This window comes from Lepisosteus platostomus, chromosome 13 (assembly GCF_059453375.1).
Source record: "Lepisosteus platostomus isolate fLepPlt1 chromosome 13, fLepPlt1.hap1, whole genome shotgun sequence".
NCBI lineage: Eukaryota > Metazoa > Chordata > Actinopteri > Semionotiformes > Lepisosteidae > Lepisosteus > Lepisosteus platostomus.
In genome coordinates this window covers 43,547,378-43,573,088 of record NC_142623.1, presented here as the reverse complement: position 1 = coordinate 43,573,088, position 25,711 = coordinate 43,547,378, and the positions used below count along the sequence as shown (strand labels likewise).

Sequence of the window (25,711 nt, the reverse complement as noted above, 5' to 3'; positions counted from 1 at the left end):
CCTGACATCTGAACGCTGTTTTCGCTTTGGGCTTGTGAAATGAGAAGAATCAGGCATGGTGCTCTTATCAGAACATGTGATACAGTACACCTCCTTCGCCTCTCCTGCCTGACACATTAGAGTTGTACAGTGACCTGTGCAGCTTTAAACTGGGATAGGAAAATACAGAATGTTTGGTGAGTCGGAAAGTAAAGTGTGCCTATAGAATCATTAAAAAATCAAATTCAAACACTTTATTAATTTTTTGTTAATAAAGCTTTAAATATGTGAATAAAGCTGTTAGCAATTATCTGATGATTAATAACTTATGATGATTAACATAATTTATAAGATTGCCTTCGGTGCTCATAGGAAGGAAGACATTCATAATGAGTCATACTACTGTGGTATTCAGTCAGAATTCATATGGCTTTCTTGCTGTTGACAAAACCTTTAACTTTTCAATACCAACAGGTCATTTTACACACACGACCAGCCCGCATTACTCCAGCTTGTAGATTAAGAAAAAAATATTTTATCACTAAAAAAGACTCATGGAAAAAAACCCAACATACCTTTTAAGTCTAGTCTGGTGCCACCACACTTACATTTTCATGTTTATATGCGCACATTTCGTTTGTCTCTTCTGTATGTATTCTCGTAAATTCCAGTAAATGCTGTGGATAGAAATCTGTGGCCCCTCCTGTAACATCATAAGTTCTCTGCAGGGCTTATCACCAGAAAATGAAATTACATTTGACCGATCAAATTTACATGACAGTTTTATAATGTACCAATTTGAGCGAAATAAGTGTTGTCTTCCCTGGCAGGTGACCTTTATATAACTCAGTGCACCTGCCAGGGATATTGAGACATAAGTGACACTGACATTTGATAAATGGGCAGGCATATTGAAGCATGCTAGTCAAACAAATATCAGTCTCCAGAACAAATGAGGAAAGGTAAGGACGGGCTTTCAGAAGCTGTCTCAAGGATCACTGCTACCCAGCTCTGCGGTGCGCTAAACTGCTGTCATGCAATGATTTCAGCTTGGACACAACTGTGGTTATTTGGGAAATGAAAATGTCCTTGCCTTCTGCCATGCTGTTCACCAGTGGTGCATAGCAAATGTCCTCAGGCACCGTAGTTTTTCAGGTTTCATAGGCAGGATGAAATCAATTCCAGGGACAGAAGACCTGAGGACAAAGATTAAATTCCACACTAAATGGCAACTTCAATTAAGTAATTGGGTGCTCAGCATACAGAAAGCCCTGCAAACCTCCGAACCACTGGTCTCTGCCACGTTCACCTTTCACTTTCTACACCAGCAGTTCCTCTGCACCAGGAATTCCTCTGTGACAAAGCAGCATGGACTTCTGAGGCTAGCCTGCTGTGCCCTGGAAAACAAAATGTTCTCCAACAGAAACTCCATCCTATAGCAACTGGCAGCTTTTTTGAGGGGTGGGGGATCGTTTAATGCTGCGTTTTCTAGAACTCACCTTAACTGTGATCTGAGCCTAATAGATCGTGAGCGCTGCTTCCTGAATAGGAATATACTGTAGAGAGACCCTCAGTCATTATGGAAAAAGATGTTCAAGTTAAAGTGGGCCCAAGAATTTCTTTTTTCCCTTAGACATGTTGTTAGCTCTACGCTGCAACCTCTCCTTCTTAAATCACATTAGGTTCTTTTTTTCAATGCACCACTGAGTCAGACCATTGTCTTGGTACTTTACTGAGGTCTCATGCAGCCCCAGTTAAACTGTTACTCTGATCTAAATTACACATCACTTTCAGCTCTTTTTAGTGGTTTGATTTAGAATCATTCTAAACCTGCTGTATTTAAATGCAAATGTCACAAGCATGCTTGAATTAACAACACAGCAAGCGTGGTTGCCTACGTGCACCGTTACAGATCTCAGTGACTTAACAGAAAGGCTGTCTGACTTGCCATGCTTTCTTCTGTGTATGTGGGATGGGGCTCCTGCAGTTCCTGATACTGTTTCTTCAGTTTTTGTGAAAGTCCAGCAATTTTCTCTGCATGTGATGGGGTGGCAGAGCAATGATATAAGTGATCCTAGGGGGAGTTTAGTAAAGTAAAGTAAAAAATATATATGCAGTATACATATGGCTTTTGAAACTGTTATCTATTTTTTTGCGTTGCATTCCCAATGCCTAAAGTCAATGTCCTGTAGACAAAGGAGGTCCTGCAAACACAGATAGCAAAAAATAGAACTCCTATTCCTACAAGTCATATTTTGCCCACAACACCAAAAAGCTTCAAAGCATGATGTTTTTAAAATAATTTTACAAATAAAACTCATTGAAAGCTAAACTGACTCAAACTGACTTTCAAATGAAAGTAGACCATCACCAAAAACACAACAGAACCCAATCTCTGGACTAAACAGTACATTATATAGGGAGGTTATACATTGCTGAAACACTGAAGCTTAACAAGTCCTTGGATGAGGTCAGAGATATACTGTATGTGTTGCAGCTGAGCTCATTGACCAGTTTTAAATATACAGTATACCGGTACTGTATATTTAAAGGGAAAGCACCTCAGTGCTTTCTTTCTCTGTGTTACAATACATCTAATTTTGCACGTGTCTTGACTCTCCTGTTGCTGCTCATCATTTTGAAAAGCACACAGGGGAGCAGGTGAAAGTGAAGGTTAGTGGCTATAATCAAGCAGCCTCTTTGAAGAAAAACAGTGGCATCTTTCAGCTCAGTGGCTATTCTTTTGGATAGTTGCAATGGACACTGAGGTTAGTACTCAGTAGAAAACAAGCAGAATTTTCCAATTAATCCTGTTATTAGGTCTAGTTATGATTCAGCTATGCAACTGAGAGTTCAGCTGGCACAAAGCCTATCAGAAACCCCTGGTCAAAGACATTCTGCACACATATAGTATCATACGGTAGAACATGTGAATGATTGGTTCATTTGCAGAACTATACATATACATTATATACTCTGGAGCAGAGGTGCCCAGTCTTGGTCCTGGAGGGTTGTTGTTTCTGCATTGAATTCCAGGTCAGCTGAACTGAAATCAACTGGACCAGTTCACCTGCTTCTCCCAGGTCTTACAGCTTCAGCTGCTGCTATAGAGAGACCAAGAAAACCTGCCGACATCCCGGCCAGCCCTCGGGCTCCAGGATGGGTCACCCCTGCTTTAGAGGGAGAAGGAACATACAGTACTGCACTGCGAATGAATTCATCTCAACAAGAAGACAATGAAGGGAGATATCTCTCCCGACAGCTCATTAACACGATGTTTCCTAGATCATCCTCTTTCTGATACTTTGGGTGAATGCAACCCTCCCTTTTTGTACTTAGGAGTCGAAAACGCAGGCACAGTTTTAGTGGGTGATTCAGTTAAACACAACTCAAGGGCACACACTGTAGAGCTGCATTAGGAAATATATGGTAAGTAAAGTTGACTTGATTTGATAGCCTGGGGAGTTTTAAATCACAAACCAGAAGCGTTGCACTCTGAGCTGTCATATGTGGTTACTGATTAGCATGGTGTCATCGTCCAGAGTTCTCCGAAGAGCCGTAAGAATCTGTCCCCTTTTTTCCCCTCTATTTATCAATGTCATTAACTTAAGCAACATATACATACTGCTATATACGCTTTTCTTTCTTTTCAAAATCCATTATGAAGATACGAATTGATAGTTGACACACTCTTTGGATGTGTTCAATGAATTTATACTGTATTGCACCCAGCAGCAGTAATATTTTAACAGTCTGGAGGACATAAGGGTTGTGCATGAGGTTTGTGATATATAAAAAAATGATGGTATTTATGAGGGTGTGCTCATTTGTCACCAATCTTCTAAAAATATAGAACCATTTTACTTGTTCCCTCTGAAGCGTATATGATAAATCCTGCAATATGATAACTGAGTAAATGAAAACAGATGAAGCAAGCTTAGCAGGATTTGGCAAAGAATTCCCTGCCATAATTTCCAGTAACATTACAGATGCACTTAGTGCAATACAAAGTCCTTCATTCTTCTGACGGAATGCTGTCACTAATGTATTCAAAACATATACCTGCAGCTAGCTACAAGGATTATGATTAAAAGTATGTTTAACCTTTAGTTTCCCTGCTTACTTTATATGAAGCTTACACTTACAGTAGCTCACATTTATCCAGATTTAACATCATAATTCATAATCCATTGTCTGCCCCTCATTGTCATCCATGACCCCAAAGGTGAAGGATGAGGTCAATACAGGATACACTCTCTGGCAGGTGAAAGCACTGCACAGATTCAACATATTAAGCAGAGAAACCCCATCTGTACACATCTGCTTTACGTTTCTGTGTCAGGTTATGCACTGCACACAAGACCAAGCTACCAGGCTAGTGCTGTTTTTGTTCCATATTGTACTTGCAGGTATGTATTTTCAAGCATTTTCACGTTATCTCTGTGTCCACACAGATCTTTTCTGGTAATGTGTCTGGGCTTTTTGAAATAAGAATTTAATAGTATTCATTAGAGAATAAGAGTACAAGTGGCTGATTGCATCAATCTGCATAGACTCACTTGTAATTTGGCATCATTGTGATGCTGGACTTCAGTCAAAGGGCTTTATTGCTTAGACATGTATTGAAGATTGGTGCTCTGACATTATTACAGCACCTCGATGTGATGATTACAGTATAGCAGTTTTGACTTTGACCTGCCTGTTGCAATTGTATGCTCATTGTTTAGATGGTGGTATAACACACCTGTTATATTCTAAAATTGAAATTCTCTCGTCTGCTTGGGCATGAATTAGAAATGCATGCATGACAAAATTGACTTTGTAAATCAACCAGCAAAAATCTTCATGCACAGCACTTAATATCACAATGACTCTGATTATTCATCCCATTGTAAACTGTAACTTAGACCCTCATTTTTTAAAGCCATTGTCCAAGAATAGAAAAACTAGGCTTTGAACAGGCATGGCTGTGTGCACCATCGTTTTTAAATTCATAACCACAATGGCTTAGAATGATTCAGGGTCATTCAGCCTTCGGAAAGCCTCAGCAGATACCTTTTCATTTCAAAGCAACAGCCTCCCACTCACACTGTGCATCTGGTCTTATCCGGTGTGTAGAGTGTTAAATCGCAGCAGCACGGCCAGGGTAATGACAACTTTTGTACACCTGCACAGCAAAAGGTGTTTCACAGATCGAGAAAGCTAGCACTGCAATATAACACAACAAAGAAATACTGTATAGTGCAGATTTATGTGGTACTTTTAAACAAGAACTGACCTCAAGGCACATTTCCAAGAGATAAATCCAGAGGTGGCATTTCAAAATACAGATTCGGAATGTCTGATGCAGTTTAGGGCGCAATTCCATCAGATGATAGCTTGAAAAACAAAAGACCAGCAACCCACTGCTCTAAATCAGAAAACCCTCAGCCCTTTAAACACAGGGGCAGGCTTTTATGTCTTATTACTTTGGTCAGATAAGAAGTAGCCAAGTTTTTTTTGGAAAGCTTTTGTTTTCCAGAATACAAGGAATGCAAAAGTGGACATACAGCAGACAGTAGGAGCTTAGGCATGCAGAAAGCAGCAGCCAGGATGGGAAGATGTAATGTCCTTGATGAAACAACACATCCACTTGCTTTGGTTTTCAGAACGAACAACCTAAGTGCCTTTCTTGCTCAATTTCACCATTCCTCCTTTCGTTATCCTAAGGCGTGATGGCTTTCCCACTGTTAGACTGCGTGGTTATTCTTGGTGTTTTCTGTTTTTTTAAAGAACTAGGTTATTTATTGGGGGGGTAACATAGAACAAACCCACACTTCTCACTGGGAACAAGTGCTCCCAGAGTGTCTTGGCCTGGCTACGGAGAACTTGTTGTAAGAGTGAAGAAATAGCGATGAAGAGGCTCGCCTCAGAGGAGGTGAGATACTCTTACTCACAGATAGCGGGAGAAAATGGAAGCAAAGCCCATTGAGCAGCCAGAATGGAGGAGCCAGGACCATCACCAGTTTGATCTGACACATCACACTGCTCATTGAGCTCATTACCATAAGGTCTTAATTTTGAAATGTTTCCCAGAATCCACACACAAATCTATTAGCTTTAGCTTTTCCCCTGTCATACGTTTATTCCAAACTATTCAATATTCCCTTGATTTTTATTGATGGATTATTTTACTTATTATATTGTATCTCAGGTTGTCTCCCTTCTGCAGCATGTTCATGTCTCAACCCTGTGTACCTTCTCACTCAACTTTCACCCTGTGTCCTTTGGGATTGTACACTCCTGTCCCTGGCGGGGAAAAGAGAAGGAGATAGTCATCTCCAGTAGAGTTCCCCCACCTTGTCCCGGAGATGAATTATTCACTCAGTTGCCTGCCCTCCAGCTATATGGAGGCAGGGTTGCGGGGGTGCTTTGGAGATATAGAATTCCCTCGACTATCCCATGTGGAAAAACAGAGATTGAATTCCTGTCTCGATTTTTACTCTGAAGCCTCCCTATGGAGAAAATGGTACTTCACCATGTGTGTGTGTGCGTGTTTTCTGAAGTTATCTGAAATGAAGAAGATAGACATAACACTCCATGCCACACTTTTAAGAAACTTTTTGCTAAACCTGAGGCCACAGTAACAGGATGATGGGATTTAAATGCTTATAACCCTCTCTGGGGGAGGGACTTGATTTCTGCAGGTGAGGAAATTAAATGGGGTTTCTATTACATGGCTGGAAAGTGCATGGCTCACTGGTATTATAAGATCACTTCATTAGCCATACACAATTTCTTGCATTAGGAATTCATCTTTTCACAGACACCAGCTTGCTCTCCAGGAGACACACAGACAGGGAGAGAAGCTTGGGGTCAGAGCACAGGGTCAGCCATTGTACAGCCCCCTGGAGCAGTTGGGGTTGAGGGTCTTGCTCAGGGGCCCAACAGAGTAGGATTCCTCTGCTAGCTGCAGGATTTGAACCAGCAACCTTCTAGCCACAGGAGCAGATCCTTAGCTACAGAGCCACCGTTCTTATGGCATTGAGGACCACCTAATACCTGTCGCGGTCTTCATCTCATAACCCATGCTGGATGCATGGCATCATTGGGCTACAGACGTGACAAGCTCTGCTCTGCCAATGCCAGAACTTGAGCTCATGAACACAGAACAAGCACAGCACAAGCACAGAACAAGCACACTCCCTAGACAGCCCTGAGCTCTGCACCGCCAAAAGACCTGGACTTCTGCGCTGTTTGGGTTTCAAGGTGGGGAAGGGGGGGGTCACGTCCCTTCTGTAGCATGTTCATGTTCTCTGCGCCAACACCGTACCGTAACAGATGCTGTGTCCACGAGGAAGAGGAAGAAAGGACCCTGTCCATTGTTCTGAGGGTTTTCAGGAGATTGCTGGCTACTTTTCCAAATTGCGGGGCTGTAGTCAGAGTCGAGGGACGAAGGAAGATATTTCAAAGACCTGAGCAACAGTCTGAAGAGAACATCTCTGTAACAACGGCGAGGTAGGAGCTCCAGAGATAGAGGCTAATACTGAGCGCAGACCTAAGGGAAATGAGGGTTTAAATATCCCAGAAGTGGAGAGTTTGATAATTAGTGTGGTGTCGTGATTGGATAATTGATCAGTGTGCTGGCGCTTTCTGGAATTACCCATAGCTGTGGTCGGTTTAACGAAGGGTCGTTAATGGTTGTTGATGGACGTGATGGTTACAAAAACACCAACGCCAATCGGCCTGAATAACACTCTGAGATCACACAAGGATATACAATAATAATCATCATCATTCATGAGGAACTTTTTACTGATCGTTGCCCACAGTGGGTAGAGGGGTGAATGTGCAGTTGAGCCACAGACATGTGACCTTAGTTTTGCATTTCATCTGTGGGTAGAGGACGAGATGGTTTCATGTCAAGATAACACACATGCCAAGCCATGTCAGGCATTTTCCGGCACATTGTAATTTATTAATCTGGGCCATTTATCTAAGACAAACTCTATTCCCAGGAATTTGAATCCCAACAGAGTCAGGAATGGGGAAGAGAACAGCTCAGGGAGAAGCAGTCATTGCTGGACAGGTGCAGATAAGGACAAGAGTCTTAACTGGTTGCAGACAAAGATACTGCAGGTAGTCGGGAGAGCGAGATTAATTTAATGATAATTTGCAAATACCTTTCCAAAAAAACTGGAATATAAACCTAAAAGACAGTGTTTTTTATCTTTGCACTTTAAATAAGATCAGTGATTTTGTTTTTGCCAAAGAAGGAATTTCTTATTTTAAGTTATTTTATGCCCTGGGCGGCAATGGCTAATTATCTAGTGCCTATGCATTTTCCTCCCCATACGCCTGTAATCTCTTGTGACATCTTCAAGGATGAACTTAGTTCCAGTATGTCACATTTCAGTTTAAATTAAATCACTATTACATTTAGCAGGAAAGTCACCTCTCATCTGGATTCCAAATGGTTCCTTCCCATATGGTTCTAATGACTTTTTTCTTTTTCATTTCCCATCCTAGAAGCTGATGCTAGAAGGCAGCACTTCTCAAAGCAAAGCAGCACCCCTGCTTGATTTAAAAGGGTCCTACTTCAGCAGGGAAGCCCGAATAGTCTTTGAGCTGCAGAAAGCACATTAAACAGACTTATCCTTCACAGTTACAGCCTAAACCACAGGGGGATTAAGAAATGAATTCACCATTGCATTTGTGTGCGATCACTTCGAGTGAATATTAATCCATTAATGAGGAGGCTTGAGCAAATGTAGGTAAAGTCATCAATTAGGAAGTGAACACATCATTATTTTATCATTTTGTCTTAATAGTAAATTCAGCCTATAGAGGACAGCGATCTTGTCAACCTGACTGCCTTGAAGCAGCTGTCACTGCCAACTTAAGGTCATTTGTCTCATGAAACAGATGGTGTTAGATCACTAACCTGGGACTGTTCTGTCAGTGAGACAGAATTTCAGCACTGCACTGTATCAGGCGTAGTTCAGCATGTTCATCTCTTTAGCAAGTACTGAAAGGCAAAGACATGAAGAACCTGTATAGCCCCTATTTCATCTGATTTTTAAGTTCTGTTACCATTAAAACTCTCTGAAAGCATTCGTTTTTAAAATACCTATGTACTGTATTTTTTATTCTTGAGAGAGAAGACTACGAGGGGATCTGAGTCTAGTATTCGTAATCCTTACAGGCACTGACAGAGTCACCACAATGGTCCTCTTCAGATTCGACAATGCATGAACTGAACGGCACAGCTGGAAACTGTTCACCGTGGAAAACAGGAGGCACCTTTTTACACAAAGATTTGAGGAAGTATGGAACAGGTTGTCCAGCCAACGCGCTGGTTTATTTTAAAGAAATGACTTTAAACGTGATCTTTAGATCAATTAGCTATTAAAAACCAAGCAAACTATAAGGACCAAATATCCTCCTCTCATCTGTAACCTTTCCTATGTTCTTAGGTTCTTATCTGTGAATGTGACCTGTCAGTATTTATTTATATCTAACAGAACCATGTGCTAAAGGCAAGATAAGTAGCAGTGACCTGCATATCACCCAGCATTACACTCATGAGGAACATGGAACATTCAGTCATTTTCCCAGTCGGTGTTACTATGCCAAGGGATACTGTCAATGCAAGTAGCCTTATTTATAGAAATATCCACCACCTCCACAATAAACTACACATGCAGATTTTCAAAAATAAACGTATCAAGTGTGTATAAAGCACTCCCGGTCCTCCTTTATCCTGGGGAATGTGTTCCCGCACTGTCTGCGGATAATGAAAAAACACGAACACTGGGAAAAAGCTCTCCTGTGCCATAAATATATCATGGGCATGTCTAATACACTGTGCAAATCAACATAAATATGCCAAATAACAAAAGAACATGACAGAAAATAAATATGGCACTGCCCCGTTTTCTATTATAAAAAGGAGTGTTACAAAAATGAATACAAAGCGCGAACCTCTCTGGCTGTTGAGTACAGTAATCATCAGGAAGATGTGATGAGCCTACTGTATATAAATCTGCGTGACGATTTGTTAATGTGGTGATAAGTGAATCTGATGGAGATGATAGTGAAGTTGTTGATGAAATAATTTGATAGTACCTCATCAGACTGCTGCTCATCTTCCTTTATTTCTCTTTTGACATGGATAAAAGGATTTTAAAACAACAGTGCCAGTAAATGGCGCGAAGGTCTGCAAGCGAGAGTACCAGTGCTGACAAATGAAGACCTGGGAAGATATGCGATAGGTGTCTGTGCCTCAGGGATGGTTTGAGAAGCTTCTGGCCAGGCTTGGGCTGACACCACAAGTACACAAAGCTGCTGAGGAGGAGGAAGAGGTGTGAAAAAAGATTATCGCAATCACAAATGAACAGCCCTTGCCATAGCCTACCTTAAATCTAAAGGCATCCTGCAACACTGCTCATTTCTAGATCATGGATCATCATTCTGCAGATCCATCCCATGATCTGGTTCTAGTTCAACCTGAGTGCTTCATAACCTCTGCTTTTTCCACCCCTGGTCTTTAGCCATTGCAATTGTTAAGGAGCGAGCTGCAGATCCACGTGTCACACTCCCTCACAAACGCCGTTACATTCCCAAACCCACTGTCTAACGAACCCATCACTTTCACACAGGCTCACTCCTGGAACAATTATCCAACCACGTCCCTCTCCCTTCAGTATTTAAAGTTCCCTCATGCACTAAACCATGCTCACTATTGGGAAGCCTCCTTTAGAGTTCTCTAGTGCGTGTTTTTGTCTCGTTTGATTTCCTGGTTTTTGGACTCAACTTTTCCCTTTTTGATCTCATCTCTTGGGTTTCGCCTTTTGTCTTCCCAGTTTGTCTCATTTTTTTCTGGTTAACTGATCTCTAACTTCTCCTATCAACCTTGCATCTGGATTACGGTTTTGGATTGTTTGCCTCTGCATCCCGCAGAATTCACAGCTACGCACAGGGTCCTCGGAAAACTACCTCCCGGTTCCCTGACACCATGGGGTTGAAGACGATTCCTAGGGGGTCTCAAGGCACTGTGTGGCTAATTGTCTGATGAATGTTCCACAGAAAATGTTTTTTATAAATTAAAGAGTTTGTAGTGAGGTTGCAAAATCTACAGAGTGTGAAGCTCTGTTGTTTATTTTTCTTTTGACTGTTCACATACATGGCAGTGAGATCTATAGAAAACAAATCTGCCCACCCAGGTCCAGTACACTATATACTTCCTGTTGCCACAGGCCTGCAGGGTACAGGACAGTTACAGTGGGTCCCACTGTGTCTGGAATAGTAAATTATGCCCTGGAGCAGTGTGTCTGTGGTGTGTGTGGGAAAGCGTGTGTGTGGGACAGTGTGAGTGTGTGGGACAGTGTGAGTGTGGGGGAAGGTGGTGTGCGTGGGGGAAAGTGTGTGTGTGTGTGGGACAGCGTGTGTGTGGGACATTGTGGGGGACAGTGTGTGTGTAGAACATTGTGTGTGTGGGGGACAGTGTGTGGGGGAGTGACAGCGTGTGTGGGGGACAGCATGTGTGTGTGGGACATTGGTGTGTCTGGGGGACAGCGTCTGTGTGGGGGACAGCGTGTGGGACATTGGTGTGTGTGGGGGACAGCGTGTGTGCAGGACTACCCTACAATGCTGGAATTAAAACATTATCCTGTCTCTCTGAGCTGCGCTGTAAACGATTCCATCCGCTTGCCCCCATGAACACACACATCCTCCTGTGCTGAAGTCATTCTTCTTCAAGGTGACCTACTGACACAGCCTTCTCTTATTTCATTTCTCAGAGAAAGAACAAAGCTTCTGCCGTACAAAAGGTTTTGGCCTCTCTACACTGCTGCACTTTCAGGCCCAACGCCCCCCTCCTTCAGAAATTCACAGCATTTTCAATCTATTTCAGGTCTCATCAGTGCTGATGCTCACTCCTGCCGTCTTCCACGCGCTTGGTTTCTCGCCTCCCTCTCTCCCACCTTTTCCGTCCCTCCTCCCGTTTTTATTGCATTCTGTCAAAATGCCCTTTGCGCGCCCGCGGCAGCCCCCCGTGGCAAATTAATCTCCCTGAAAGAATCAATCGGGGGAGAGCAGCGGGCCTCCCTTGACTCTCCTGGTAACCCCCCCCCCCCCTCCCGACTGGCGATTCCTGGGAAATGTCTCTTTCCTGGGGAGAGATGCCTGCTGATACTAATCTGAGCCGCCTTCACGAAACGCTGAATGAACGGAGGGTGATAAGAACTTCCACCCGTGCAGAGAGCGGGTGTTTGTATGTTAAGTATATAAAAAACAGCAGTGGCTGTGGTTGTATTAGTTATGGACATACAGTCATACGTCAATGTCGACATCACCGTCCTTAAGGTTTTTTCAGTAAAGAAGTTGGAGTTGCACTATGGTAGCTATTTTAAAGCTCTGGATGGTGGTAAAAAATGGGGATTTCATAACTGTAACTTGTATAACAAAATATCTGCTATGCAAAAGGTTTTGGCCTCTCTACGGTGCTGTTCTTTCAGGCCGAACGCCCCCCTCCTTCATCACAATTAAACAGTCCTAAACAGGATCACAACTGTGACACAGTCCCCCTTCAGGGAAGGCAGGGCACCCTGCACCTGAAATTTAAAGTAATCGATGTAGAAGAGAATTAAAATGTCATTTTACCGAAGAGCCGCAAACAATCATACTGCAGAAAAGAGGTCTGAGCAGTGAAACATTGGACCATTTGAGTTTTCAAAAAGCAGGCTCATGTTAAAGAAAAGTTGATCCTCTAGTCAGACACAAGTTCCAAACACGGCATTTTCTAGTGGTATTCCAACAGGGTGGCCTCTACCGTCGCTATCAAGCAACATTCAGGTTTTAAGTTTAAGCGGTCAGCTGGTGACTGTCTAAACACAAAAAATTAGCTCTTACTGAACTTTTGTGCAATGAGTAATATACCCAAATTTACTGAGCTAAATTACAAAATGTAACTTATGAGTACTGCAACCAATACCATCTGTTGTATTTCTAATGCCTCACAATGGGATTCAACCCACGATTGGACAGCTGGTCCCAGACCCTTAGGATTCTTCATGTGAAGAAGTGCTGCTGATTTTCAGTACTACATACGTATATCTTCTCTATCCCCACCCCTGTGACACTGGCCTTCGCTTCATTGTTAAGCTTGAAGGAGTGTCTTGAAGTAGGTCAGCCTGATCAATCTTCAATGATTTGGATTACTAGAATCAACCCCCTGTGCCGTCTCTTCTCTTCAAGACTAATTTGATACTATTTTTGAAATGCCATGTGATTCTGACAGATTTATTCTGGTCAGTTTTCTTTGGCGTTCAGATTAAAGCTTTGATTTAACCTGTGCCCTGTGTTATAGCAGCATTCTGGTAAGGCATGGGTGTGAGAGCCGGTAACCTTCCAGCCACAGGAACAGATCCTGAGCCACAGAGCCATCGCACCGCCCACCATTTCCGATGACAGTGAGAAATATCCCTCCCCTTCATGTTGCTCCTTTTCGAGAACGTGTTAAGGCCACCTGAGGATCAGCTGTGATGGATTGTGTTTATTAGGTGAAATGACTAACTCTGTCATTCTTTGTTGTGAGGCAAATGTTCATTACATGCCTTCACTTTCTCTTCAGAGCTCCTGTCAAATCAATGAAGGCAACATGTTTAATTATTGCTTTCTAGAAGGTCTGATGTGGTGTAATTGACCACTGCCTCCTATCTCAGATGTTTCTTTATCAAGTAATTAAAGCTACGTTTATCAATAAGATATTGGGTTATAATGCAGAGCAGTTATTAAAAAAGCAATTAATGTAGTACCTCTCCTTAGACTATCTCTTGATTTAATTTTAAACTTTTACTCAGTTGAAGTAAATTAATTCTTGTCTGCATAAAAGGGACACAACTCAGATTTAGAGACCCTAAACATTCAGAGAACTTATGTTGTTAAAGTAAAAGTTTTACATTGAATGAATATTGGCACAGAAATTAAAATCTATTGAATTCAATTATAATTATATTGAATAATATGATTCAATAATAAAACTATTGATGGATGAGTAGAGATCAGGTGACCTCATTCATTTGGCTGTAAAAGCCCCATATAGGCAGTGAAGCAAAGCCTTGGCATAAAAGTAGCCTCTGACTCAATAAATAGAATTAATTGTCTTATTTGTCTTTTTTTAATACACAAGAAAGAAGCCGTGCTAAGAAATGCAATCCGATGCTCTAAATTTAAGTAAATCAAGCCGAACAATCAAGCAAACAAATTTGTGTTCGTGATCTGCAAGGAAAAGCACATTTGTAATCCTGCTGCAGCCAGCCAGGCCTGCCTGGTCTGCAATACTGCGCTGTATATTCGGTGCTCTTTTGTCACCTACTGTAAAGGGACTGATGTTCACGTAAGGGTATGAAGTGAAGGGCGATGGCTAAAATATTTGTCAAATATTTATATTTTCAGTGGAAGGCCAGGATCAATGAGACGTCAGAAATGAGTGCCTGATCACGGCTGACTAATTTATTCCCCAATAAAATCAGTGTCAGGCAGAGAGCGCTGGCAGTCGGGGGGCACCAGACCAGGACGATGTCAGCTGCTGTTTAATCAGCTGCTCCTCCAGCCACCCTGTTCCTTAGAGCAGGGGGCTGATCTGCTCTGCAGTGAGGTGTGTGTCCCTTAACAGGCGTTGGATCACACTGATCCCCACGTGCCCCGGGTGTTAATTACTTTGTGAGAAACAAATTACACTAAGCTATGGGGCCTGGGAAACACAGACTGTATCAACCCCCCCTAGTGCTCTGCAGCATCACAATATCAATCATCCAGGGAATCAATCACAGATTTGTGTTTCCCATTATTCCAAGTCCCCAAGCTCAAAGACAGGACCATACACATACTAAGCAGTTTCTTCGAGGTGAGATGGAAGATCTGACATGCCACTTTGCTTGCGATTTTAGACTATTTTGAACTGCTGTACGATATTTGGCATTTTTTTCTTTCCTGCAGTGCCCCGGGAAATTGCATTCATGTAGATGTCAGAGCCTTGAAATTGTGTTTGAAAACAAGAAAAACCCTCACTGAAAAGCTAAGTAGAGTGGATCCATGGCACCTGGCAGGGCAGAAAAAGTCTTCAGGCTGCGAACCTGATCTTTGAGAACCGACCTTCTCCAGGTTTTAGAGCTCTCTTTAAACAGTTTTTTGGTTTAGACCTGGCGAAATGTTCAGTTAAGTAAATAATTAGTTAAAAAAATCTAATTAAGACTTCAGCTGGAATGTGAACTCAAAAACCCCATGGCTGTCAAGAATTAATCCCGAGATCTGTGGTCTGTCTGGACCCTAAGGTGCTGCTTGTCTGTTCTAATTTTCAAACTGCACTATCGAGCATGAGATGATATAGGCATCATTGCAGATAACTATACCCAGATCAGGGGGCCTATCTTTCCCCAGTGAAGACAACAAACCACAGTCCAAAGATCCATGCTTTGCAAAGATCCATGTTTTGTACTTTTGTTGTTGTGTACATTTATCTGAATTGGTCAATCCCAATTACAAATCAGGCTTACAAATTCATATTATTGGTTGGAAGAGAGAAATGTTCTCATAGGATTTCTGTTAAGATCTTATAAAACATGGCATATAGCCTAAAATTATGTACAGTACAAGACATAGATGTCAGCACAATGGCTGATGGTAGGCCTGGAATCCAGATGTAATGTATGCCACTGCACTGATATTTGATCGGTGCCCTTGTGTTGAATCTCTGTGTCCTATGTTCCTCTGTCTTAGGATGAGTCCAGTTGCAGTCACGAGGGAGTGATGATTTTTAAAGTACAAGATGCTTTTCACTGCACATGGCGTTAACATCTGTTTCCAGATTCAGAACTCCTCTGTAGTTCAGGGTTACTGGACAGGATGGATATACAGTACACTTTCTCAGCATTCAACGTGGCTTACGAATGTCCTGCAGAGCTGAGCCATGTTAAAATATGTTATCTTGACCTACGTAATAATAATAATAATAATAATAATAATAATAATAATAATAATAATAATAATTATAATAATTATAATAATTATAATTGCTTACACCTATATTTCACTTTTCTGGACACTCCATTCAAAGAACATCACAGGTAACGGGGATCCCCTCCACCACCAGTGTGCAGGCTTGGAAAGCAACATCAAGAGCAATTCTGTTGTTAATGACATTGTGAACGAAAACTTGTGTCTAATGCAGCACAGGTTTGTGTTCCCTTGCAAAATGGAAACACTGTTTGTAGCAACCTAACAATCCGTTGCACATAAATTGAAAAACATAGATAACACGTGCTACTGGCTTTAAATGCACAGCTGTAGTTTTGGAGTTTTGAACTACTTAAATGTGCCTACATACCTCTTATAGCAGATAGTGGCCTATTCAAGAATAGTAGTATTAATGCTGTAGAAACCAAGAAATTTGAGCCTGAAGTGTTCGTTCGTCCAGCCAAGCTTTATTGTATTCATGCAAGGAACCACAATAAGGACCATAGTAGTTATATTTATATACAGTACTCAGCATATATATACATTTCTCTACATCCTTCTCCTCCTGTCTTTGAGGTAACTTTCTAAGGATACTCCAAGACTCAGATAGCACTTAAACCTTCCTTTCTCATCAGGAGTTTAGTGTAAACATTCACGATTTGGGTAAACAGTCACCATTTGGGGTTTAGTACAGGGGGAGAAGCATCTGTGCTTAAGTGTGATGGTCAGAGTTCAGCATATGAAGGCTGCTAGCTGGCTCCATTAATGCTGATTTGGGGAAATACAATAAAATAACTTTTTCTTGTCAAACTTGCAAAAAATCCAATAAGGCCTTGTGCATCCAGAAACAACATACAAGACAGGTTAGCTACAGTATGTAAACTCTGTGCAGACATTAAGATGAGCGCATCAGTACTGCTGGTTGTGCATTAGGGTGATTGGTCATGCTGGAAGGAAGGGGATTTGTGTGATATTATTTTTCTGTGTTCCAGTTGCAATGGTGAAAATGATAGCAGTGATAACCAGAAATCCTTTTGAAATTTGAAACTATTTGCTCTGATTTTTTTTTTTCCTGAAGTGTACTGTATGTTATGCATCCCTGAGAAATTGCCTGGATTATGTTGTCTGGGAATGTTATGGTTTAGAATTGAATATCAGCCAGATTTCTGTCATAGTGGAGAGGATCTGGCTTTCAGGAGAATGCTGGATGTTAATTTTAGACTACATTTAATGTTTCTCTTTATTATTAAAAAACAAGAAAAGGCAAAACTATTGAATGTATTTTTGTTCCAAAAATAACTGCTCGAAATGAAGCTGTCTGGAGTATGTCCCAGAATTTGCAAATAGATTGTTTGTTATAGCTCACACAGCCCACACAGAAGCAACATATGGTTCAGGAATAATGAGAGAGTGGTGTTGTGTGTTTTAGGCACAGGTTCCTTGTTTTTGGAAATGTCTCCTTCAATTAGTTATTATATACATGCACACAGAGTATATCTTATTATTTTTGTCTAGCACACATGGGCTTTGACAGGAAAGACCTCATAAATTTCATAATATCTTAAGTTATGTCTAAGACAAGTGAACCTATAATACCAGTTATAACGTGTTTTACTTATTCATACGCTCGCTATAGCTGTCTCTGGATGCATTTAATTACGTATCATAGGTTTTTCCATCATGGAAGAATTCTTGTTTTCTTTCTCCAGAGATGATTTAAAGCTTTGAAACTCAGCTAAGGCAGCTGAATTTAAAATAGCTTCTTATACTCTGCTGGACTCTTGAGAAGATCCGACAACATTGAACGGTCCTGGAAAAACACACTCTTGCCAAAGGCACAGACCTGTTAAGTAAACTGACCCCTTCTCCGTGGCTACTTGTCAATTTATTAAACAGGTTTATGCTGCTAGGAATCAGCAGCTGACAAAAGCATTAAGAGAGGAACTTGCTGCCTCTTTGCAGTAGAGATACTCTACATACTGTACGTGTTTGAAGAAAGAATGCCTAAACTCTAGACTATGCTTAGTTTCTAACTGTTAAACATGCTCTGGGTGAATATTTCAATTTGAATTAGCCAATTTGTTTTATTTGGGTTGAATGTTTAGAAGGGTACACCATTCAATGCTAAATAATAGAATGCACATCACAGTACTTCATTTTACTTCACCACAGAATAGAATTCATGTGGCATAGTTACAATTAAACAGACTGCTTTTAGAAAGTCATCTGTCAAGTCTGATTTAAAACACATTTCACTAGGGACAACATCATCCTAGAACTGGGTGCTTTGTGAATGTCTGGATTATTTGGCAGGACAGGTCTGGTTTAGTCTGCTGGGTCGCAGTAGGCAGCTTCCTGGCCACAGGAACTCCTTTGGGCTGCTGGAAATTGAATGAGAAGGGAGGAGTTTGAGTTCAGTTATGTAGCTGGTTTGGTGGTGATGGTGATTAGGTGCAGCTGTGTGAGATTGACTTATCATTGTTATTCCTTAATATATTTACATATATAATCTGTCATCATCATCAATGTTATCACAATCACAATTATTATTATCGCTTGATGTGATAAACATTTATGGAAAACAATTCTTCGGGATGAACTTCAAACCCCTCCTATAATTTGCCAGCAGTGAACAGCTTCTACCCAGAACCACATCACACCCTGCTATAATCCTACTGATGGCGAATCTTCTTCTGCACAATGAGCCCCATATTTCAGTCGGGACAAAGGAAAACCACTCAACCGTATTTTTACTTTAGTTTTACTTTTGACGTGACACGCTGAAGCATCCGTCGACTTGCTTCAGCCCTGTCTTCTGACTGCACAGCAAAATGCGTTAACATGGAATAAATGTTCTCAACAGAGAAAACAGTTAAAACGAGATGCTTTTATTGTTTGTTTAAAGTATAGATTTATTGTTAAACCAATGTAAACTTGGATAGGGGGTGGAGAGAAATACTGTATAATATGATATGCATTTAAGTTAATCTGAGCTTCATATGGAAAAATGTACAGTACATATGCATTCGTTTTCATTTTTGATTTCACCTCCCCTGTTGCTTTGTGAGGCTTGTTGTTTCCTAGAAGGAATGCATTTTTAAACGATTCATAAACACTGCATGAGAAAGTGTGTCTCACTAATTACTGTCAGTATTGAGCCACATCATTAAAATCACTTCTGCTCTGGTTTGCACTGTGTGTCGGAGCCGATGGGGAGCAGCTCACTTGTTATTATGCTGCCCAGAGGAGAAGTGTCTCAATGCATTTCATTCATGTCACTGTAGTGAATTGTGCTTCTCAAGACAATTAGCTTAGTTAAACTGCTGCACAGTGTTTTGCCGTGCTGTGGTGTGTTTCTCAGCATGCATGAGAAAGCATACAGAAGATGTAAAGTTCTTCTGGCTTCAGTAACATCACAACAACTTCCTGCATAGGCCTCTGTGTAGCTTGTTCCTGACTCCCACATCCCTGCGGGTAAAGAATTGCTTCTAATTCTCATTTTTCATGCAGTTCCACATACTTTCCACTTGTGACATGCACAATGATCTCATTTACAGCTGTACATAACAAAACCTAAATACCTGCTATGATGTTATTAAAAATCCCATTTGCAAGACACACAACTAGAATCTTGTTCCGCAACTCATGCTGCGGATTTAAGCTTTTTTTATTCTCTGAACTCACCGAAATAGAGTTGGGATGGTTACCAAAATCTACAAGAGCCCAATCTGTTGTCACGTGCCCGCACAACAAAGTCAAATCAAAGGGTCTCATGCAGGTCAAGCACACGTCAATGTGTGTGTGTCTGACAGGTTTTATGGAGACAGCAGGCTAGAAAGTTCATTCATTAACATTCATTTAACATTCATAAAATTAAACATAGAGCTTGCAGGGCAACAATGTTTTGCCCAAGTCCCTTAGTTTACTTTGGCACACAAGTGTAACAAGTGTGCATATTTATCTATCTCTTCGAATGTGAGTCTACCACCTGGAGGACTGTTCATTTGTACTTGCGTGTGGGAGGACTGAGGTTCTTTGTGCACGAAGGACACATTTCAAGGCATATTTCCACAATACATTACTGGTGAAAAGCACATCCTGAAATCTGTGTTTGTTTCCACGTTGTCTTGAGAGCAATTCATTTAGAACAATAAAACCAAGTGACAATAAGTTTGCCAACAAAAATGTATTTGAAAAAAAAAGAATAAAATTAAAAGTATGTCTTCTAAATGTAACATTGTACAAATATATTTTGGAAATCATTCGGTTTTGCAGCATATATTAATTTTGTTTACTAATGTTTGCTGTGGATGCTGGGTTTGTGACACACGCTTTGTGTATTTGTGTTATCTTTGTTTAAAATTTGTTTTATTTACTGTAGTTACACTTTGCATGATACTGTACTTAATGGCATTTACTGCATAACACATGTCTGGGGCAACATGTGAGGGGGTTCAGGCAGCTAATGAACTGCCATTCCCTTAGCTAGGCAAGTCACGCCAAATACACATCTTTTGTCTCACTCTCACATTCATTATAATCTAACGGAACTGCTGAATTATACATAATAGTGTAAATTTCCACATCTCATGATTTTCACTCTTCTTACCAAGTGAAACAGGTGTGGGAAAGGGCCCGTTATTATGATGTATGTTTGACAGCTTCACTTCTCACGAAGGAAGACAGCCTTAATTTGTACTGTATGGTCAGCCCTGTGTTTTCATGTGAATATTTCAGCATTATCAGCTTATGTAACAGCGCTCAGTAGCACTGAAGTGACATGGTTTTGAAACAGGTAGTTACGCGTACGTTGTTGGAAACCTTACTAATGTACCGTGTGTTAGGGTGCAGCGGTGGTTGGGCAGAGGGACATTGTCTCGTCGAGCTGTCATATCACGTCCCTCCAACAGAGGGCAATGGAGGTGTGAGTCTTCATGGCTGCAAGCCAACTACACACAATGGGGTGGCATGCAAATTGCATAAGGTATCCCAGCCTTTAATAATAATAATAATAATAATAATAATAATAATAATAATAATAATAATAATAATAATTGCTTTCACTTACATAGCGCTTTTCTGGACACTCCACTCAAAGCACTTTACAGGTCATGGGGACTCCCCTCCACCACCACCAACGTGCAGCATCCACCTTTAGGTTTCAGAAGTTTTTCATCATTATAACTGACATAACTGCAGTGCTTTCCCTTGCCTGCTTATGATATGAACACGCTAATGCCATGTAGTTTACCGATACAGTAGCAATGCTGTGAAAAAAGAAAAATCCTTTAAAATACAGCTTTCAGCTCAAAATGTCACATTTTGGAAATCTGCAAACAGTTCCTGGTGAGTTATGCATGAGAACCTATCGACAGATCACTGTTTTCTCTTTGAAAGCTTTGGTATATTACATTAAACAATTCCTAGGGCTTAATGCCACTCTTACTTTGCTTCAAAATATGCCCTCCATTTCTGCCAGGGGGTTATAAAAATCAAATTACTTTCAAAAGTAGCTGGAAGATGTTTGTTCTTTGAAAATACCAAATGTTCTTCAAAGCCGGCAAGTAAAAGACATTGTTTCTGCATAGATTTTGGACTAGTCATTTTGGCTTGGAAATAAATCCTTTTTTTATATTAGCACATGTGCAGCTGCTGACGCTACAGTACTTCACAAAGGCATTAAGGCAAGAATGTGGCTTTGGTGACTTTCAGGTTTTTGCAGCACAGTGCATTTTAATACTTTTAAAAGCCCATGACTATGGCTGACTGAGCAGTGAACACCATGTTAAACATACCAAGAAAATAAACTCTGCTGGTCTTGTTAATGTCCCAGAAAGCTATTAGCTGCTGCCAGTAGAAATATTAAAACAAATCAATATGGTTAAATACTTTTATTTATACACTCAGCAATGTGCAAGGTGTTTTTATACAGTATGTGCTGTGAAAAAGCGACAGAACAGGGTAATGGGACACAGGGCATATTGGAAACAGGCAAAACAGAGCGTTTTTGTGGTTCATCATAGGAAAACATTTGATGCTCATTCTGCTGTTTGTGCTGTAAATATTGAGCACTGGCTTGTGACTTTGTCATTGGATGTACAGTAAGAGTATCTCAGAGGGGCTAAGTACTGTGTGAGTCTTTGTTTTAGGCTGTTTTCTGGTGATTCAGCTTGTTCAGTCTTTCGTGCTTCTCGTCTAACTGTGTCTCTAGACCAGCCTCTGCCCTTGGGTTGCTTCTCATGTGCTGGGAATAATGAGCTTTACTGGTTGGTGACCACCAGTGCCAAAGCAGGACCTTCTCGTATCCACCCCCCAGTCTGTGAATTCAAGCTCGCCGACCCTCCACTCTGAAAGGCACTTTGTGTTTTGCTTTGTTTTACCTCATTCCCATACCGTAACACAACACGGAAAGTGATATCCGGTTTATTTCTGATGTGTGGGCTTTTGGCAACGGAAGACTTGTTCAATTAGGAAATAATAATTCCTGAACGTTGGAAAGTGAAGAGCGGGCTTTCCGGGTTTTTTAATATCGAAGGATTAATAAACGAAGGGTCTGCTGTACAATCAATCTATGAAGGTGAACTTCACAACTCATTTCTTTGACTTCAGTGATCACTGCAATTCTCAACCTACTGCTTTCCTCCAGAAATCCAGCAAAATGACGGGTATTTTATTTTTAGACACCAGCTTTTAACCTTCCTCCAGGCTTTAGTCTCCCTGCAACGCGCGATCATCTTTAGACTGCTGAACAATGACATTCAACAGCAGTTTACATCACAGCGAGAACATGAACAATAAAGCTCTTTTCCATAATTAGTGGCTATTATGAAGCCAATCACTTTGCATCTAGGTCTGAGCTACTCTAAGTTATATGTTCTGAAAGGGAAAGTAATGACCCCTTATGGCGTGTCAGTGTTACTTTACACAAGTCTGTAGGTTTTTGTGGTTGTCAATATACAGTATATGGAACATAAATAATGAACAGACAGGATTCCGACTAGTCTATTACAGATGTCTCCAACCCTGGTACAAATTCCCCATTTTATCCCTGGACCCCATAAAGTGTTATAGGTCACCCAAAAATAGCCCTGTCTTAAAGATAAATCCACATGGAAATACATTAAAGAAGAATAAGGAAATTCACTGGTTGAAATCTGACCATTTCGAGATTTAGGGGAGGTTGATACTGTAGGTGTCCAGAAACAATGGCGTTGTTGTTTTTTTTTCCTTTTCCTTTGTCTGTCTCTCAAGTGAAGATCAAACAAACCGTTATGATTTGGTTATTGGTACACATAGGGGTTACGAAAATGGTGAAAATGCGGAACTGACTTAGCTGTTTGGTCAATAAGCAACATAAATATTCATAGCCCCCAACTTGTAAGTGATTCCTGCAAAATATACCCAAGTGTTTGGTGTAATTAGAGTACCATGAATTTTGGTGTTAATTTTTTTTGGTGTGAATTTGGGCACAACTTTAGTGAAAAGAGTAATAATCCAGGCACACTTGGTTAACTCAATGAAACCTCAGTCAAACCTTCTGACCTTCTCCTCTCTCCCCTCTCCATGGTCTTAATGTGATCTTATCTAGGAATTATCTAGGTGTAGGAAGGTAAAGTGTATAATTCTTTTTTAATAAGGGGACTCCCCACATCTCAGCAAACAGCCCCTCTGCATTGAAGCTGGAAGTGTTTACATTGCCAGGAGTCACACACTTTATCTCAACTCTTAGAGACATTTCCTAGTCCTAATGGTAACATTTTCTACAGGTAGCTGCCAAACTAAAGGAAACAATTGAATAAATGAGAGATACAAAGTATATAGAAAGGAGGTGCTTCCATGCGGGTGTGATTCATGAGTTAATTAAGCAATTAACATCCTATTCTGCTTAGGGCCATGTATAAAAATGATTGACAGGCCCAGTTGCTCATTACTATACATTTACTGTAGTTTTCACACTTTTACTGTGGTTTTACAGTAGCTTTGTTTCTTATGGTTTAACCATGCCTGGGGTCCTTCACAATACTGGGATATGGCAATAACTTGGATAACTATCGAAAAATTTAACTGTTTGTAGTCTCCACTATAATTTAGCACACTGAAAGCATGTTTAAACCAAGGACCACTACAGCAATGGTATGCTAAAATCAAAGAAAAGAGTGCATAGACTACAGAGTCTATGTTACAGTATGTGCATGGAATAAAAACAGCTTTCACACCGTACAAGAGACCTAGGGCAATAAACACCTCACCATAACTCTGTGAAATAAGAAACAGTATTGTATACTTGAGTGATTGCAAGCATAAAAATATACCAAACCTTCTTTTTAAAAAATCCCACCTACACATTAAGTATAATAAGGACGGCATTAATCATTTTGGAAGTATGCGTTATGCTATATTTATAGACTTTCTAGAAGAACCTCAGTAGGTTGATGCTGACAAATCCTTCTGTCACAAAGCCACTACTAGTTGGATTAAAAAAAAGAATGATAATGGCGTCCGTGAAAAAACAACGAAAGTTTTTTAATTCATTTTGTTACATGACATACTTTCACTTCAGTGTTGGGCTGCTGCTGGTGCTCTCTGCGTCCCACATTTCAGATCCCCTCATGATCCCTTCCTGGCCCAGGATTTTATCACATGTAGAAAATAGGTGTTCCTGAGCTGTAGCATGTGGCTGTGTCTTTATAGACGCCCCGCAGCTTGGCTTTTCCAGGGTCGCACATAAATGGCAGTTAGTGAGATTGAATTTGAAGCTGGACTCGTCGGCTGACCATTTGTCTTTTTAACTGAAGCCAACTGCAGCCTGACTCCTTCACAGAGCTGAGGCTGGAGCCACTGAAGTCTCCATGGCCCTAAGGAGAGCCCACCAGATTCAAAGATACTGTAGTTACAATAAACACAGAATCAGCTCTAAACAATAAGGCCAAATTCAGCAAAAGCGTTGTTGCATATGTAATTTTTCTTCTTCTTTTAAATTCATACAATTTCACAGTACACTGACATTCTATATTTCATAAATCAAGCCAAGGCAGTGCAAATGATTATCCCGCATTAGTGATTTTACGATGCTTGGAGGTATCTAAAGTGCAAAAGATAAATTCCCTAACTCCTTTGCTTTTGCGGTACCATTACATACTGTATATTGAAAACTTGAACAAGGCAACTAAAAAAATGTCAATTTCCAAATTCTGCTTAAGAGTTTAGTAAAAGAAAACCAAGAGACTAATTTTCAGTTGTGCACAATTGGCTGCACATGATTGACTTGCAAACTCAGGGCTGTCTGCCCAATGTAGGCCTGTCAGTGTTTTCAACTAGGCCAGTTAGCTGTTCCCACCTTTAAAGAACAATCTTGGATTTATCATGATGGTGGCCCAAGATCCCCACACCTGCTGTTTTTTCATTCCAGCTGTGCTCTCAGTTCCATAATTGAAATCTTAATTGAACTAACCTGTTGCCTAATTAGAAAAGACCTCAAGGTATTAATCTGCTATAAAATTTAAATTTATCAATTGCAACTTCATACAGTTGTTAAAAGGCAACTGCAACAGGTTTAGGAGATTAAACTCATTAAAGAGCTCAGGTTAATCAGATTATTACTGCAGCTCCATTAAGGCTTCAGCTACACATTAAAGAGCTCAGCTGTGATGACAAGACACAGTTGTGGGGGAGGGGTATGGAGGAGCAGAATGGAATTGGAATGGATCCGTGTTTGGAAAGGAAATGATTGCCCTGA

General features: G+C 40.7%; 1 long non-coding RNA gene across 1 annotated transcript; it reads left to right on the top strand.

Annotated features, from left to right (window-relative positions):
* The first annotated feature begins 6,996 nt into the window (after positions 1-6,996).
* On the top strand, positions 6,997-9,087 carry LOC148650718 (uncharacterized). The gene is made up of 2 exons (XR_015926208.1): positions 6,997-7,476; positions 8,488-9,087. It is a non-coding gene; the product is annotated as an uncharacterized LOC148650718 (long non-coding RNA).
* The last annotated feature ends 16,624 nt before the right edge of the window (positions 9,088-25,711 follow it).